The sequence below is a fragment of the Ochotona curzoniae genome, unplaced genomic scaffold, assembly GCF_017591425.1.
Source record: "Ochotona curzoniae isolate NIBS_2020 unplaced genomic scaffold, NIBS_Ocur_1.0 scaffold_2587, whole genome shotgun sequence".
Taxonomy (NCBI): domain Eukaryota; kingdom Metazoa; phylum Chordata; class Mammalia; order Lagomorpha; family Ochotonidae; genus Ochotona; species Ochotona curzoniae.
This window is the reverse complement of record NW_024467096.1, coordinates 6,837,618-6,856,742: the sequence shown is the minus strand read 5'-3', so window position 1 is coordinate 6,856,742 and position 19,125 is coordinate 6,837,618.

Below are 19,125 nucleotides of genomic sequence, written 5' to 3'. Positions count from 1 at the left end.
CTGGTGAGGTGGGCATCACACTCTGGGACCCCTCACAGTGGGAGAGGACTCTTCAGGGAAGCAAAGCCGGATAGCCACCTCCCTTCCCTTCCGGAGGCCTTTGCCTGCCAGCTCCCAGCACTTGTGTTGCTGGTTAGCAGGGGCCAGGTCAGTGGTGGAAATCCTGTTTCCAGGGATTATGCCAATGTCCCTTAGTACTGGGTAGATTTCTTTGTTCCTGCTTGGGCCTGACCTGAACCTGTGATGGGATGTTTAGTGACGTTCTGCCTTACTTTGAGACCCTGCTGTTCAGAGGACTACCACTGGATGATGTAATATGTTTTATTGCAATGCATAAACTAAAAAAAAAAAACAAACAAAAATGTGGAAAAGAGGCAATGATGAGTTCCCCAAAGGACCTTGGAAAAATGTTTTTCTCACCAAATTCCTTCTTACCCTCAGCTCCATCCCAATTGGAGAAGAATTTTAATACTTAAAAAAAAAATAAAGGAAGAAAAGAGAGAATGAATGGTAGAATAGTATTTTTGCTACAGAATTGTGAAGGCCTGGACAGGTGTACTTCATAATTTGAAGTATAGCTGAACCACTTTTTTCCTCCTTATTGCCCAAAAGAAATTTCCAAATATATCTAAACAGAGTTCTTCTGTGCCTGTGCTGAGGTCTGTCCTTATGGGAAGTCACCAGTCAGTCTAAAAACTGCATTTGGCTGTGTTTGTATTACGTTTCCTGTGTGTTGAGAGTTTGGTTGCCAAAACATGGACTGTGGGTGGAATCTTCCATTCTGAATTTGGTTTCTGAAAGCAGTTGTGGAACCCACAGAGAATCATAGGCTTAAAAGTACTTATATGTCTTAAGAATTATCTGGGTATTGTTTCTGCTCTTTTTGATGACTTCATTGTGCTTACCTGACCCCAGGAGGAGGAGATGCTTTTAATGATCATTGTGTGTCTTTTTGTTTGTTTTTAGTTTTTGTTTTTCTAACATTTTCAACTTTATATTAAAATGATTACATGAACCTTGCATGAGTTGAGGTACTTGGCTCTCTGTTCATTGGAGTGCTTTCCTGAGGACAATGCCACTAGGTTTCAAACCAAGAATGAAAGTCCAGAGCTAGAAAAGCCTTCCTTGCCTGAATCCACTCAGCCTACCTAAGTCATCAACCAGGGTTCACTGAATAGAGAAGTGGGTCATGGCCCAAGCCCAGCTTCTGGAAAAACACTCAATGGCTATGACTCAATGACCACTGAGTCAGCTGCAGCTCTTTATTTACGAAGAATAATCACACTGTTGTTGTCTTCCTTTTCAGGGAATCCTTTCCAGCACCAAAGAGCGTTGATCATGCAGTACACTGTTTTTATTTTGCTTCAATAGTCTTGCAGCAAAGGCAATATAAAAAGCAATATAAAAGCAATATAAGCAATATAAAGCAATATAAAAAAAGTATTTTTAAAAAGATTTATTTATTTATTGGAAAGTCAGATATACAGAGAGGAAGATCTTCTTTCCATTGATTCACTCCCCAAGTGAGCGCAACGGCCGTTGCTATGCCGATCCGAAGTCAGGATCCAGGAACTTCTACTGGGTCTCCCACACGGGTGCAGGGTCCAAAAGCTTTGGGCCGTCCTCGACTGCTTTCCCAGGCCACAAGCAGGGAGCTGGATGAAAGTGGAGCTGCCGGGATTAGAACTGGCACCCATATGGGATCCCGGGGCATTCAAGGTGAGCACTTTAGCTGCTAGGCCACGCCCCGGGCCCAAAATAAAAAAAAGTATTACAGAGAGAAAAATGAGGATTCATAATTTTCTGCTTTAAAAAATTAACTCGGGCCCAGCGCGGTGGCGCAGTGGTTAAGGTCCTCGCCTTGCACGCCTGGGATCCCATATGGGTGCTGGGAGACCCAGAAGAGTCTCCTGGCTTCGGATCGGCATAGTATCGGCCCGTTGCGCTCACTTAGGGAGTGAATCATCGGATGGAAGATCTTCCTCTCTGTCTCTCCTCTCTGTATATCCGCCTTTCCAATAAAAAAATAATAAAAATAAATCTTTAAAAAAAACTTATGGAAACATCTAAATGGATTCTGGAGTCTAGATCGTTCAATGGGAACTCATTTTTACTCATAATATTGTGCATATACTCATTTGCATTTGTCCTGGTTGAAATTTCTCAAATATGTAATTTTATTGTTCCAATTTGGCTATTATGACAGGTTGCAGAATGACCGAGGGTCCTTCCATTTATTCACAGTTTTTCTTGTCTTCCTATGGCTCTCACATGGAAAAAATTGAATTATGTAATGATCCTTAATTTATAAATTGAATTCTGCTCTGCCACACATGGTGCTGGGCTTGGGGCAAATAGATCCTTCCCCCTTTTCTGTGTTTTGCTTGAGGAATCCGGCCTTCAACAGTTACTTACGGCATAAGATGAGGTCCATTTTCCTTGTGCCTTAAAATTTGGCCCTGTGTGTTTTTCTAAGATTTTTTTTTCAATCACTTCTTTCCCCTGTGTTCTTTGCCCCTTGTCCTTCTCAAGGTACCAGAGCACTTCATGTTTCCAACCTATCTGAAATACCATCCCCTATTCTTGCCCTTCCATGATGCTGCTCTAAGCTCATCTTCTTCCGGGACTCCATGCAGGCAGCTAGTCCTGCATGCAAGAGATGCCACAGAATTGCTGTCATCCTTTTGTCTCTCAGTGCCCGCTCTCTCTAGGTTTCTGTTTGCTTTCAGTGGCATCTTCAGGAGCAGGCACACATCTTTCTCTTCCTATGCCCCGGCAGCATCCTTTAATGAATGAGGTGTCTGCCATGAGAAACCTTCAGGAAGTATTGGTTGAGTCAGAGATGGAGGATGCCTGGCCAGCAGCCATATAAAGCCTGTGAAGTCATATGGTCTGGCCCTGCCAAGCAATCACAGACAGAGCTCAAAATCCAGTAAATCTCTATCAGACCAAATTTTAAACCAATAGTTGTGTATGGTCTGCAAATGACGCTATGAATATCTAAATGACCTTTAGTGGGAATAAGTTTCCCTTTCCCTGTATAAATGAATGAATTGATCTTGGCTCTCTACATCATGGTGCCCACAACAACATGAATGTTTTTGGCAAGCAATCTGATTGTATATTTTGCTTTACATGGCAAAGTGAGGCACTGACAGCAAGAACACTGAGAAAAGAATGATAATACAAATAAAGGCCTGGTGCAATAGCCTAGTGGCTAAATCCTCACCTTGCACACACCAGAATATCATGTGGATGCTGATTCTAATCCAGGCTGTTCTGCTTCCAATTCAGCTCCTTGCCTGTGGCCTGGGAAAGCAGTCTGCCCCAGTGTGGGAGACCTGGAAGAAACTCCAGGCTCCTGGCTTTGGATTGGCTCAGCTTCGGCTATTGGTGCCCTTTGAAGAGTGATTCAGTGGATGCAAGATCTTCCTCTCTGTCTCTCCTCCTCTTCGTATATCTCACTTACCAATAAAAATAAATCTTTAAAAAAAGACATATGAAACATTGCTGAAAAAAAGCAGTTGTCCTGTGAGCAACACGTCAGAGACCTTTATTCAGGGCGCTTCCATGTCAGGCCCTTTCCCAGGTGCTCTCTGTTGTTTTCTGAAACACCAGCAGGTCCTTCCTCTGTTTTCATTTCACATTCAAAACTCTTCCTAACAACAACTCTGTTACTCAGTATACACACACACACACACACACACACACAATGCTTGTCTCTTCTACTGTTGGTTGTATGCACTGAGAGTAGTGATGCACTCTTCTTAAAGGTGTAGCCAGCTTCTCATTTGTGTTAGCCAGATATTGTCATTCAGTGGGGCCTCTGCCCTGAGTGGGATTCAGTCACCTATGTGTTCTCCCTGGGCTGAAGGTGCGAACCCCTCAACAGGAACCTCAGGGCTTTCACAAGGAAAATTGTGTCCAGTTGTCTTCTCTGCCATGGACCTGAAGCCAGGAGAAAGATGTGTTAACAGAGACTGCAGGAAAAAAAAAAAGCCCAAACTTGGGGAAGCAACAAGAGGCTGCGTGGGCTGTTGGTTTCTGTGCAAATGTTCTGAGGTGTGAAAAATACTCGTAAAGCATTTGCTGGTGAAGGCTCCCAATACTGCTTTTCATGTTTCCATCAAAAACATTGCAGAGCACATAAGAACTTACCTCTCACTGCTTCTCATACATGAAGGCTTTCTTGCCAGCATCTTGAATGGCATTGAATTAAAGATTAAACTAAGGACCAATGTGTGCTGCAAGCTGCTGCCAGCATCCCATGTAGATGTTGGTTCAAGTCCCAGCTACTCCACTTCTAATCCAGCTCCCTGCTTATGTGCGTGGGAAAGCAGTGGAGGACGGCCCAAGTAGCTGGGGCTCAGGCCACCACATGGGAAGCCTGGATTCAGACTGGCCCAGCTCTGGCTATTGTGTTCATCTTGGAAGTTAATCAGCTGTTGGAAGATTTCTCTTTCTCTCTCTCTCTCTCTCTCTCTCTCTCTCTGCCTTCCAAATAAGTAAATCTTACTACAAAAACAGTGAAGCCAAACTAAAAACTAGCTTTGTGCCCCCACACTCCCTTTTCTTCTGTTTTGTTGTCTCATATGTAACCAACTAGAATAGTCCCTGTGTCGGTTGTTAGCGATTGGCCCATTTGGAAGCTCAACTGTGTCTAAGAAAGGTCCCGGTCAATACTAATTTTATCTTAGCTTTATGAAGATCTACTATAATCCTGTTCTGATTTTTTTTTCAAAGTTTTAAAAAATTTTTTTCTTGGAAAGACAGATTTACAGAGAGAAGGAAAGATAAAGATCTTCCATTCACCAGTTCACTCCCCAAACAGCCGCAATGACTGGAGCTGAGCCAATTCGAAGCCAGGAGCCAGGAGCTCTTCCGGGTCTCCCAAAGCAGGGTCCCAAAGCTTTGGGCCGTCCTCAACTGCTTTCCCAGGCTACAAGCAGGGAGCTGGAAGGGAAGCAGAGCATCCGTGAATAGAGCCAGTGCCCATATGGAATCCTAGCATGTGCAAGGTGAGGGATTTGGCTGCTAGGCTATCAGGCTGGGCCTGATTACTATTTCTTTCTCAAAGATATTTATATTTATTTGAAAGCCAGAGTTATAGGGAAAAGAGGAAGGAGAGAAAGTGAGAGAGCACTTCATCTTCTGGTTCGTTACCAACACGCCTGCAATGGTGAGGGTTGGGGCAGGCGGAAGCCAAGAATCAGGAACTTTGTCATGTTTCCCACATGGTTTCAGGAGCCCAAGTACCTGTGCTATCTTCTGCTGCTTTCTCAAGCACATTAGCCAGACACTGAATGGGACATGGAGAAGCTAGGACTCAAACCAGTGCCTGTGTTGGACGCTAGCAATGCTGGTGGTTTAACCTGCTGTTTCACAATGTCAGCCCTTCCAATATATATATATTTTTAAGATTTAGCATTTTTTTAATTGAAAGGCAGATTTACAGAGATAAGGAGAGAAAGATGTTCCATCCACTGGTTCACTCCCCAAGTGGCTGCAATTGTCAGAGCTGAGCTGATTCAAAGTCACTAGACTGTTGTGCTGGGTCCTCTAATATTCTTAAACACACAGCTTAGCAGTCTTATGCAATGCCCATCCACCCGCCATACTTCCATGTTTGGAATGGCAGCAGCATAGGAGTGTGGTAACGTCTGGGTGACCACAGCTGGAACTCACTGTGATCTTGCTAGGTCCCTCTGTATAGGAAAACAGTGAACAAAGGCTGTGGGCCAAATTCCCTCAGAATTTTTCAAGGCTAAAGAGAATGCATAAGCATGTTAGCTGCTTTTGTTTCCCGTTCCCTTTCTCTCCATAGAGGGACATGGAAATTAAGGAAATTTATATCAGTGGGCAGGAATAAAATCTTCCAGTTAATCAAGTTAGCATAATTATTAAGTGTGGGATTATGCTTCTTAAAGGATTGGAATATAATACAATTAATTCTATGCTATCGAAGCTCAAGCAGAATTTAGCACAATATTTTTTGTTTCTGTACTACAAATATTGAACTCTGTTTTCTGTCGTTCCAGATACTGGGACCTGGCCAAGTCTTTGCCTCCTGAGACAGCTGCTCTCAGAACCAAGGAAGCCAGTTCAGCCAGCTGTCAGGGAATCATGGGACAGGTGGGCAAGTTCTTTTGCACTCAAGACAGGTTTGCTCATGAGGCCTCTTATCTCTGTCGCACTCTGGTCCCTGGACATGTATCCTCTTCTCCTATTGTCATCTCAGCGCTGCTTCTCCTCTGGGTCCCTGCAGGGATATTTCTGGCCTTCATTCCTTTCAAACTAACTGTTTCTACTCAGGATATCTGAGAACGCAGGCAGTATGGGCTGGCTCCAGCCCAGCAGAACAGAGCATGGCCACCATGCAGCATGGGTTCTTACATCTGTGAGGGCTCTGCTGTACTAGGTATCCTAAATGTAGTTTTGGGGGTCACCTGAGGAGACCCAAAGTGGCCCAGTGCTGGGGACATGCTGGAAGGACTGTGATATCACTTCTGCATCTCAGCCTGTTGGAGACCCCCAAAGCTTTCCCCAATTGTTATCTGCATTTCTCACTTACTTGCTTCATCTTCACTTTCCTCATCCCAACTCTCATCCCCTCGGGGAAAACTCCTTCCCAAAGCTCAACCGTGGTCTGCCCCTTTCTGCCTCTGGTGACCTCTTATCAGTCCCTGAGTTTCATCAAGAACTTTAGCTCTTGTTCTCATTTAAGCATGGTTTAAGTATTCATTGTGCCAGACAACTTGCTGAATGTACAAAGATGCATATAACATGGTATCTGTCTTAGATAAACTCACAGTTTTGTGAAGAAATATGAAATAATCATTAGATTATGTTGGTAATTGCAAAAATGAACAGTGTTTGGAAATAGGGGTCCATGGAAATGATGGTATATTGGTTTTCCATGGTTGCCATGTTGAAGTGGATGGATTAAAAAACATAAATTTCTGGGGCTGGTGAGGTGGTCTAGCAAACTAATCTTTTGCCTATAGCACCAGCAACCCATATTGGTGCTGGTTCATGTCCTGGCTGCTCCACTTGTGACCCCAGTTAACTGCTTAAGAACTGGGAAGGCAGAGGAAGATGGCCCAGTGTCTTGGGACCCTGCATCCACATGGGAAACCTGGAAGAAGTTCCTGGATGCTGATTTTTTTTTTTTTTAAAGATTCACTTCTTTATTTGAAAGGTAAATTTACAGGGATAAGGAGAGCAAGAGTGAGAAAAAGATCTACAATCTGCTGATTCACTCCCAAATGGATGCTGATTCTTGGATCAGCTCAGCTCTGGCCATTGTGGCCATGTGGGGAGTGAGCCAGCATGGAAGATGTCTCTTTCTCTCACTCTATCTTTCTCTCTGTAACCCTACCTTTTAAATAAAAATAAGTAAATCTTTAAAACAGTTAATTTATCTCATCATTATGAAGAGTGAAAGTACAAAATTAAAGTGCCAGCAGAACCTGGTTCTTTGTGACTCGGAGTGGATCCCTTCTGGTCTCCTACCAGCCTTCGGGGGTCACCACAGACCCCTGGCATCCCTTAGCTGCATCTTGCCAGTGTCATAACCTGATATTCTCCTTGTGCCTTTCTGTCTACGGGTGCCCCCTCTCCTCCTCTTCTGAGGAGAGCAAGTCTTCCTGTCCCCAGGGACCCCATCTTTATCTCATTCAATATGCAAAGGCCCTGTTTCTCAAAGAGGTCACATCCATAGGTACTGGGGGGTTGGCAGCAGATGATTCTAAAATGTGGCAGGAGTCAGTTTGGGAACCCAGGCCCTTCTTTCCACAGATATGCCTGCCTTCTTATGGTTCCCTTTGGCTAGCAGCATTCGGTTACGTTGGATTCCTGCTTCCGCAGCACTCCCCACATGCAGCTGATGTTCAATGCCTCATCATTTTGCTCCCTAAACATCTTCACACACTGTATTCTCCTTTCCATCCAGGCTTCATGACACTCAGCAGTGTAAAGCTGCCTCTTTGTCCTTCGCTTTCAGCCCTGCCCTCAGCTCATTGCCACTCTCCTCACTGTCAAAGCTTAGGATGGTGCCTGTCCCAGGGGAGAAGCAGAGCAGGTGGCAGGGAAACCTGCTGTGGAGTGCACGAGGTGACCTCTGCCTGCTGGCTGACCCTGCCTGCCACTCCCTCATCTCCAGCCTGCAGACACCGCCTCAGCTACCTGGAGCACTGCAGTTGCTGAGCCACTCTCCAGGGACTTTCCTTATTGTAAATGAGTAAGCTGACAGTCTGATTTTATTGTTCAATACGTATTCTCCCTTACTTGTTTTTAAGAGAAGTGATATTGTGAATTAAAGGTAAAGTTGTTCCTTCTGAAACTTTCAGAGTGAAACTGAAGGCAATCTAGATTTTTTTTGTTGTTTTGTCTTTTCAAATTTTCTAAATGATTACTTACTTCGAAGTCAGAGTGACAGAGTGAGACAGAGAAAACTTCCATGCACTAATTCACTTCCCAGTGTCCACAATAGCTAGGAATGGGCCAGGCTGGGACCAGGAACCAGGATTTCCATTTGGTTTTCCCATGCACTCGAAGAAACTCTTCCTTGGGCTATCAGCCATGGCCTTCCAGGCATATTGGCAGGCAGCTGGATCAGAAGCAGAAACATAACTTAATCCTGGGCACTGTGATATGATGTGATATGCTGGCATCACAAGCAGCAGCTTAACCTGCTGTGTCACAATGCCTGCCCCCTGTTTTTATATTTTTAATTAGTTTTATTTGTTTGAAAGGCAGAGATACAGACAGAGAATGTTGGACCACTGGCTCGCACTATCTAAATGCCACAGGGCTGGGCTGACCCAAAGGGCAAGTCTGCATCTTCCTTGGATGAGATGAGTTCAACCACTTGAGCTGCCCCCCGCCCCAGGGTGTGTGTAATCAAGAAATGGATTGGAAATGGAGCTGGAACTGAAGCCTAGGCACTGATATGGAAGGTGGGCCTCCCAACCAACATCATAACCAGTTGGCTAAACTCCTACCCTCTGACTTAATTAATGTATTTAAAACATTTTTTAAACTATTTTTTTTCTTTTTGGTCAGAGAAAGCTTCCATCCACAGATCCACTCTTCTAAGACACCTGCATCGGCAAGGGTTACACCAGGTCAAAGTCAAATGTCAGACACTCAATCCCAGTCTCCCAGATAGGAGGTAGAGACCCAACTACCCAAGCCATTGCCCGCTGCCTTCTAGAATGCATATTATGGTAATGTTAGGTTGAAATCAGATAGTTATGACATGAATCAGGCAAACTAATATAGCATGTGGTGTCCCAGGCTGCAATGTAGCGACTACACCAAGTGCCTGACCCTGATTTCATCCTTAAAATGCAAACTTAATTGACTCCTGATATTTACATCCTTTACCCTCTCCCTTCCTCTTCAGATCGAAATTTCAGCTTCTTGTCATGGAGTCAGAGCTGCCTGTGATCTGACCATTGACTACCTGCCTAGCTTCATCTTCGTTTGTTCCTGCTCAGGACCTCCCTGAGGTCCAGTGTTGTTGGAACTTCTGCCTGGGATGCTCCCATTCCCTCTCCTGGATAACTCCAGTTTCCACATGCAGTTTAAGATTTGTCCTGAATGAAGTCTTCCCCTCCTCTTCCAAAGCATGGGCAGGTCAGATAGCCCTCCTCTGTGCTCCCATGATGCTCCCATTCTACCTGAGATTTTAGATTCCTCACCAGTTTTCTTGTTCATTTTTTCTTGTGAGTTACAAAGGCCGGCTCCAGACTAATTCACGTAAAAGCAGTACATCTATATTGAGCATTTGGCATTCATAGGGGTATTCCATACTTTTTTCCTTTGGCTATTTTTTTGGCACTTTTGTTTTCTCTTAATGGAATTGCTGGATTTGTTGACATCAGATGTGGACTCAAGGCACTATCCTTTGGAGCAATGGTGTTTGTAGTTTCTTACGAAAGATACTGGACAGCCACGCCAGATGGGGAGAGTGATTAGCTGGCAGCTGGGGCATCATTGTGGATGAGAGGCTGAGATGATAACAGATGAAAACTGTTGGCTCTGCTTGGACCCTCACTGCCAAAAGTTGAAATAATTTGCTTTCCATCACCCGTAATATTTGATACAAATTAGTGTTTATGGCTTCTAGTATTCATAATTAGGATTTTAGAATCTAGCATATTACTTGGTGATTTTGATTTGTAGTAAATAAAGTGTGACAGCCACGACGGAACTAGGCAATATCATTCAGAGACTATTACAGATCTGTCACGAACTAATTTGAAATATGAAGTCTGAATCAGAATTTTTTAAAGCCCTTACAATGCCAAAAATATTAGAAGTGAAGAAAGAACACTAAAAAATTCTAAGAAGTGTTACATTTTAAGAATGCCCTACATAGTTACTTGTAAGATAAGGCTCCAGTCCATCACCCACTGGGAGGGACAAACTGCCATGCCAAGGGTTAAGAAGCAAGGATAGGATCTGGTACGGTGGTATAATGAATCAATCTTCCACCTGTGGCACTAGCATCCCATATGCTGGTTTGTGTTCCAGCTGCTCCACTTCTTTTTTTTTTTTTAATTTATTTTATTTATTTTGACAAGCTTTCCATAGTTAATTAGGGTACAAAGGTTCAAGGGCTACAGGAAAGTGGGTAAGACTAGTATTTTTTCCATATTGTTTCATTCATGTTTAAAGGGAGGTATTAAGGGAGAAGGCCCACCCAATTTCCCACCCTCCCCAGGTCCCGGATTTAGGGCATGCTCTGAGGTTCTTGCTCAAGCGGTTTTGATATTTCAACAGTTATGAATCGCTGCCAATCTTGCCACTCCAAGCACTATGAGGTCTTTGAAAAATCCACTGATTGACATAGTCCATCATAACTGAGATGGTTGGTTGACCTGTTCTGTCTTCTCTCTTTTCATGGTTAGGGTTCTGAGTCCAGCATTTAGATTAGGAAGATCTCCAAAGAAACTTTGTCTGAGGTGTTCTCAAACCAGATTCTTGTATGTGCTAGCAAGTACAGGGCCCGGCACAGTCCATCGCCCTGATCAGCTGGTGGTTGTAATGGCTGGGTTGGTTCTGTTTTTACTCCCGCCTTCCACTGGAACCAATGGGTGTTGCAGTCCAGCCTGGTTCTGCCCAGCACATACTCGGCCCTCACATAAACCAGTGGGAGCTGCAGCCTAGTTGGAGCGACCCACAATAACCCCCACCAGGCCAGCCCCCTACCCTGGTTTGCCAGTATGTATAGCAGTAGTCCAGTCTGTCCCACACCCCATTCCACCCCAGCTGCTTTCTTAGTTTTATGTCCTCCCGTGGAAGTGGTAACCCAAGAGGGATGAGACCACGGTTTCCCACTCCCAGATTATGCACTCTCCAGGTAGTTCTGTGGTTTGACTTGACAGAACTAGCCCCCGGTGCCAGCTTCTTCCAGCTGATGCTGTGGCTAAGCCCAAACAACCCTTGCCCACTCTAATTTTGTTTGCACCAGTAGAAATGATCAACCCAGCCTGGCTTTTCCCTGATCTAGTCCACCTGAGGCGTACAGGTGTGGTAGCCCTGTCTAGTCTGGTCTGCCCCCATCCCAGCCTATGCTCTCCTGCGGGAGTAGCTGTCCAGCAAGGGAACCCTCCCTTATTCCCCTGTGGGCTCTGCCCCCTTCCTTTCTTGTTCTCACACTGGTTGGGTGCTGCGGTCCCTTCTGGTACAGGCAACTTCACCTTGGCATTCCGTATTGTGCACTAGTCTTTGTTGCGACCAAACCTGGCTCGACTCACACTGGTGCTTGGATTTGCCAGTGGATGACGTGGACAGATTCAGCTTGGTCTTCCCCCAACCCATGCCATGTGTATGCCAGTGGGTAACTTTCCATGGCCTGTTCTGGGCTGTTTCCTATCATGTTTCTTGCGCTTACCTGCCAGGTCTGTGTCCTGCCAGAGGAGTTGCCCAGGCTCCTCCATCAGAACCTCTCCCAATGCCAGGTTTCACGCTTACCAGTGGATCCATGAGCCAGCCCTACTCAGTCCACCTCCTGTCCTAGCAGGAGCTGTGGCTTTTCCTGACTGGCCTTCAACCCAATCTGGTTCTTGCTGTTGGATGTTTCAGCATGGTTTGTCCATACCCACATATGGCTCACACATGGCTCAGTAGGGGTTTGAGACCTTGCCTAGTCCATCGCACTTCTGCCCTGGTCCTCCAGGACACCAGAGGGTGTTGGGGTCTGGCCCAGTTCGGTGCATCCAATCCCAGTGCCAAGGGAGACTACAACCATTTCCAGATCAGAATCCAGCTGCTCCACTTCTGATCCAGCTCCCTGCTTGTGAACTGGGAAAGCAACAGAAGGCTCAAGTCCTTGGACCCCTACACCCATTTGGGAGGCCTGGAAGAAGCCCTTGGATATTGGCTTCAGATAGGCACAGTTATGACCATTGAGGCCACTTGGAGCATGAACCAGAGGATGGAAGACCTCTTTGTCTTTCTCTCTGTATAAAATCTGCCTTTCAAATAAAAAAGAAATGAATGGTTTTGAAAAATTTTTTCTCAATGATGGAGAGTGACACTTGTCATAACTCAAATCAATGTTTAGAAGAGGTGACAGTTTTAAGGAGATAGAAGTAAGATGTGGGCCCAGCATGATAGCTTAGTGACTAAATCCTTGCCTTGCATCGGCTGGGATCCCATATGGATGCCAGTTCATGTTCCGGCTGTTCCACTTCCCATCTAGCTCCCTGATTGTGGCCTGGGAAAGCAGTAGAGGACAGCCCAGAGACTTGGGACTTTACACCCACATGGGAGACCTGGAAGACGCTCCTGGCTTCTGGCTTCAGATCAGCTTAGTTCAGGCTGTTACTGCTGCTTTGGGAGTGAAACAGCGAATGGAAGCTCTTTCTTTCTGTTTCTCCTCCTCTCTGTAAATCTGCCTTTCCAAAGAAAGAAAGAAAGAAAGGAAGGAAGAAAGAAAGAAAAGGAAATAGTATAAAAAAGAAAGAAGATGTGAATGAATGAGCCAGGACACATTTTTTATAAACTGTAAAGGGAAAATGACAATTGGACACAAAAAAACCATTCACATTTATTCAGAAAATAGCAATATTTTCTATTAATGTATGAAGTACATGCTGTCAGTATTTGCCCCTTAGATCTCAAGGAGGCAGCACAGCCTCATGTGAGTAGGGATATTCCAAGTTCCTGTTCATTGTGCCTATAATGCTGTCTTTCTCCAGGTGGTTCTCAGGAGCCACTCTACTCCCCTGCTTCCTGGGAGAGCTGCCTCAGCATCAGTAAACACTCTCTTACAGCTAAAACTAGCCAACTTGTGAGGCTAACCTCATGCACCTGGCAGCTCTGGGAGCAGAGGATCCTCTCTTGTCATCGCTCATTACAGAGTACCCTCCAGCCTAGTCTGAGTTGCCTCCTTATTTCTTTCTGGTCCCCTGCATAGTGGTTACTGACTTGCCAACCATACTCTGGATTTACAGCATCAATTTTTTTTTTTGTATCGTAGAGATCAAAACACTTATCTCATATAGAATGTGTTTTGTTTTGCTTGTAGAGGAAAGGAAGAAAATGAGGCAACATTCTAAATCATCCTGTGAGTAAATTTTTTAAAAAAATTATTTATTTATTTATTTGAACAGCAGAGTTATCAAAATAGATGGAAAGTCAGAGACAAAAATTTTCCATTGCTGGCTTACTCTCTGCACAGCCAGGGCTGCACCAGGATGGATCTTCCAAACAGGTGGCAGGAGGCCAAGCGCCTGGACCATCTTCTACCACTTTCCCAGGGATATTAGCAGGGGACTTAGTTGGAATTGGAGCAGCTGTACCTCGAGTTGGCACCCATATGGTATTATGTTGACATCACTGGTGGCCACTTAACCCACTGCATCAACTTGCTAGTCCCCAAGTAAATCATTTCTGTGATAGAAGTCAGGATCCAAATGTAACACATAGTTTTGTTCAAATTACTTCATTTAGCTGCATTTCAGCTTCCCCATTTGGAAGGTGAACATGCATGTAAGGCAGATGATGTTCCAGGAGTGAGTTATGGGAATGTACCAGAAATAGCAAATTGAGAAATGATCTAAGCCAAATATGTTCAGGCATGTGAAGATAAGGCATTGATATTTGAGTTCTGCTTTCTCCTTTGTGACCAATTTTTTTTAGGCGTGGGACATTTAGCCTCTATAATCATGAATCCATTAACTTATTCATTGATCGATTGAAGCAATGAACATTTGTTGAGGGTCTCAATATGTGTCAATATTGTCCTAGGCTCTGAGGATCCAAAAGTGACCTAAAAGCCAAATTCTTGCTTTCAGGGAGCCTGCATTCTAGCAGAGAGGTGGACAATAAACACACCATCAAAGAGAAAATAAGATCATTGCAGCTCATGAAAAGCAGCAAGGAGGAAATCAAAAGGCTCAGGGGATGGGAGGCAGCTGGGCAGTAACTTGTAAGTAGCTGTTTCCAAAGATTCCATCTGAGCTGAGATTTAGCAAGCGAAACACCAACAACACACATTGCTAAGCCAGCTGAGGTAGAGAGGTTGCCTGTAGTAGTAATCTACAAATGTGAACTTGACCCATCTACACTGTTTCCTGTGCATAGCAAACCTGCCCTTAAGCAACGCCCTGTGGAAGTCAGCCTCAGCTCTGTGATTTCCATAGCTTGGTCTGGATCCTGTATCAGCCACTCCCTCCCTTGGAAAAGGGAGGATGCAGGTCATCCTTGGAGTACGTGGTACACAGCTGACCCTCACCATCCCTGCTCAGCCCAGGCTTCAGGCAAAGAACAAACACCCACTTAATCACAGTTCAACTGTGTTGACAAAGGAGCCACCACCTGCTTCCTCCAGCCTTGCCCATGCCAGCCAGGGAGTTCCTGGGCACATTCATCACCCTCTGGAGATGGAGCTGACTCACAGAGTCCGGATAGCCAATTTGACCTGGGAAGGTTAGTTAGACAGAAGGCTTGGAGGAGAGCCCGTGGAATTGGAAGCAGTCAATGTAACATAACTGGAAATTTTTCCTTCTGACCTGTCCACTGTAGTTAAACTTGTGCTGCTAAAAAAATAACATCTAATCTACTTGGCTTTGAAAAGATGTTAAAAAAGATTTCATCTTAAAATCTGTTCATGAGAATTTGGGTAGAGAGGCTACTCTTAAAACATAATTTAGGGCCCGGCGCGGTGGCGCAAGTGGTTAAAGGTCCTCGCCTTGCACGCCCGGGATCCCATATGGGCGCCGGTTCTAATCCCGGCAGCCCCGCTTCCCTTCCAGCTCCCTGCCTGTGGCCTGGGAAAGCAGTCGAGGACGGCCCAAAGCTTTGGGAACCTGCACCTGCGTGGGAGACCCAGAAGAGGCTCCTGGCTTCGGATCGGCATAGTATCGGCCCGTTGCGCTCACTTGGGGAGTGAATCATCGGACGGAAGATCTTCCTCTCTGTCTCTCCTCTCTGTATATCTGCCTTTCCAATGAAAAAATAATAAAAATAAATCTTTAAAAAAAACATAATTTAATATTTAAAAAATATATTTATTTGTTTGAAAGGCAGAGTTAAGAGAGGGGGGGAGACACTCAGAGAAATCTTCCATCTGCTAATTCATTCCTCAAATGCCCACAACAGCCAGGGCTAGGCTGGTCTAAAGTCAGAAGCCAGGAACCAAGAGCTTCTTTCAGGTCTCTTACGTGAATGCAGGGGACCAAGGACTTGGGCTGTTGTCCACTACTTTATCAAGAGCTGGGTCGGAAGTGGAACAGTTGGGATACAAACTGGTGCCCATATGGGATGCTGGCTGCTATGCCACAGAGCTGGCCTCACAATTTAATATCTTAAATGAGATTTACAAAAGGATTTGAAAATACAGGACTGGTGTGATGGCTCAATTGGCTAATCCTTCAACTGCAAGCACTGGCATCCCATATGGACACCAGTTCATGTCCCAGCTGCTCTACTTTCCCATCCTTCTCCCTACTTGGGGCCTGGGAAAGCAGCAGAGGATGGTCCAGGACGCCTGGAAGAAGCTCCTAGCTCCTGGCTTGGGATCAGCTCAGTTGTGGCCACTTGAGGAGTGAACCAGAGGATGAAAGTTTTTTTTTTTTAATTAATAATAATAAAGAATCTGGAAATGCATCTTTACCACTTTACCATGGTTACTAGATGATTACATGTGAATGGGTATAGGACAGTCTTGTGGCCCAGAGAGCTTCACTAAGCCTGGTATCAATGTGCTCAGTCGTGGTCCCCAACTGCTTCATGGCAAATGTTCAGATCTCTTTGAAAGCCTACAGAGTCCACTTCTTGGAACCTATCGCAGGGCTATGCTTGTGAATGTTGAGTATTCTCTGGGTACACCTTCTGGGGTGGTAGAACAGCTCTTTTCCTTGTTGCCATCTGCTTTCGCCAGAGCCGTTCTGCTGGGCCCAAGTTAAATTATGTCTGCTCTCACCTACCATTCAGCTTAAGCAATAAAATGTTAGTGTGGTAGCCTTCCCCCCGTCCCCCCAAAAAAGCTGCTGCAAGTAGATCCTTGTAATCTCTAAAACTTGTAAATGTAAAACCTGGAAAAAAAAAGATTTTTTAAATTAAAGAGATTAAGATCTTGAATTGGGTAGGTAAATCCTGAATTATATAGGTAGGTCCTAAATGCACTCACAGACACTCTGACAAGAGAGAGGCAGAGAGAGTTCACACACACACACACACACACACACACACACACACACACACAGAGCAACGCTTCAAAGACAGAACAAAGCACGTTTGAAGGTTGGAGTGATGTGGCCACAAACCAAGCATCAGCAAGAGCTAAAAGAGTTAAGGAGCAGATTCTCACTTAGCAGCCCCAGGGAAAGCACAGCCCTGCTCACATCTCCACTCCCAAGCTGTGGTACTGATTCTGGAGTCCTGGTCTCCAGAATAGTGAGAAAACAAATTTCTGTGGTTTTAAGCCATCAGGTTTGTGATCATTTATCATAGCATCTGTAGAAACCAATGTAACCACAAATGCAATGAAAATCACCTTTGTTCTCTGATCTGAACAAAGTCCCTTCTTTCCACTCTCTGGAAATATCTACAACATTGAATTTGGTATTTATTATTCCCTGAATTTCATTATACTTTTATTACATATGTTTGTATTCTAAAATAATATATAATTTAAGAAATATTCTATTTATTTGAGAGGCAGAATTACAGAAAGAAAGATCAAGAGAGATCTTCATCCCCTGACTGGTTCACTCCTCAAAGGGCTATAATGGCTGAAACTGGTCCAGGCTTTAACCAGGAGCCTGGAACTCCATCTGGTCTCCCACATGGGTGGCAAGGGCCTGACTATCTTTGTCATCATCATCTATTTTCCATGATGTATTAATAGGGAGATGGATTGAAAGTGGAGCAACCAGAATTTGAGCCACTTCCCTTAGGGGATACCAATGTCACTGGCAATGGCTTGACTCACTATGCCCTAACACCAGTCCCTACAAAATTTTTGAAGCAATTTTTCTGTTAATGAATATGTGTCTTTCTGCTGGAGAGCAGTAATGCTTCTAGGATGTTCATCTATGAAAAGACTAAACCATCCTCAGATTCACCCATTATGGATGCATTGCTCTGAGCAAGTATCGGTGCACATGAGGTGTGTGCTGTATGTTGGATTTGACAGCAGGGTATTTCAGTAAGAGGAATGGTGACAGCAGACACAGGGAGTAGCCATTAGTCAGGTCTCAGAAAAGCAGTGGTTCTCCCAAGAGTGTAAAACTGACCCATGTAGGGCATTGCTTTTTGAAGCTCCTGCTCTCTTTGCCCACTCTCTCTCTATTCTGGGATATTTTCCCAAGGAACTGAGATATGGGAGGAAATGGGGTTTTTGCCTCATGGTAGAAGCCAGGGATGACTGCACCTGTTCACAGTGGAATAGCTGTCCCTTCAGCAGAGCATGCCGTGCCTAGGCCAGGAACCAGCACACGGTGCCCAAGGAGGAGCTAAGGGAGCAGAGGCAAGAAAGTGACCCTAGGAGGGCTGAGCTGCCAGGCCAGGGGCACGTGTGTTAGTCAGAGCCACAGAAAGTTTCTGAGCAAAAGCCGAGCACTGTCTCCACTCCAGGCATGCAGGCATCATTCAGGTTTCAGCTCCTGTAGGGTAAGAGACTTGGGGAGGGGGCAGCGCGGTGGCCCAGTGGCCAAAGTCCTCGCCTTGAATGCACTGAGATTGCAAATGGGCACTGGTTCTAATTCCAGCTGCTCCACTTCCTATCCAGCTCCCTGCTTGTGGTCTGAGCAGGCAGTTAGGACTGGCCCAAAGCCTTGGGACTCTGCACCTACATGGGAGATCTGGAAGAGGCTCCTGGCTTCTGGCTTCAGATCGGCACAGCACTGGCCTTTGAGGTCACTTGGGGAGTGAATCATTGGATGGAAGATCTTCCTCTCTGTCTCTCCTCTCTGTATATCTGACTTTGCAATAAAAACAAATAAATCTTAGAGAGAAAGAAAGAGACTTGGGGGGGGGCGGCGGGAGTGTGAGCTTGACCACGTGAATCAAGCCCCAGGCTCTGCTCAGCTCTCCAGAGCCCTCCTAACCCACTTCACTGAGATGGTCATTTTGTAGCACAATAGACTTCCACCCTCTTGGTATCTACCCTATTGAGAGTCATTTTGTAATGCACTGGACTGTTTCTCCCCATTGATGTCTGCCTGCATCAAGGCTGCTAAAGAGTTGGTTTAAGGGTGGCATTTTTGTATTTTGGTTATAATGGTCAGACTAGGAAAGCTCAGTGTAACATTTTTAGTGTGCTCATGGTATATAACATGGAGTATGAGCAAAATACACGTATCCCCATGAAAGTGCATACACAGCAAAATAATGTATGCACTGGTATAGTTTAGAAGAAGAAACAACTATATAAAAAGTTGGTCTTAGAAATACCTTGATGGGGCCTGGCAGGGTGGCTTAGTGGCTAATGTCCTCACCTTGCACATACCAAGATCCCATATGGGCACCAGTTCTAATCTCGGCAGCTCTACTGCCCATTCTGTTCCCTGCTTGTGGTTGGGAAGGCAGTGGAGGATGACCCAAAGCAATGGGCCTCTGCACCTGCGTGGGAGTACTGGAGGAGGTTCCTGGATCCTGGCTTTGCAT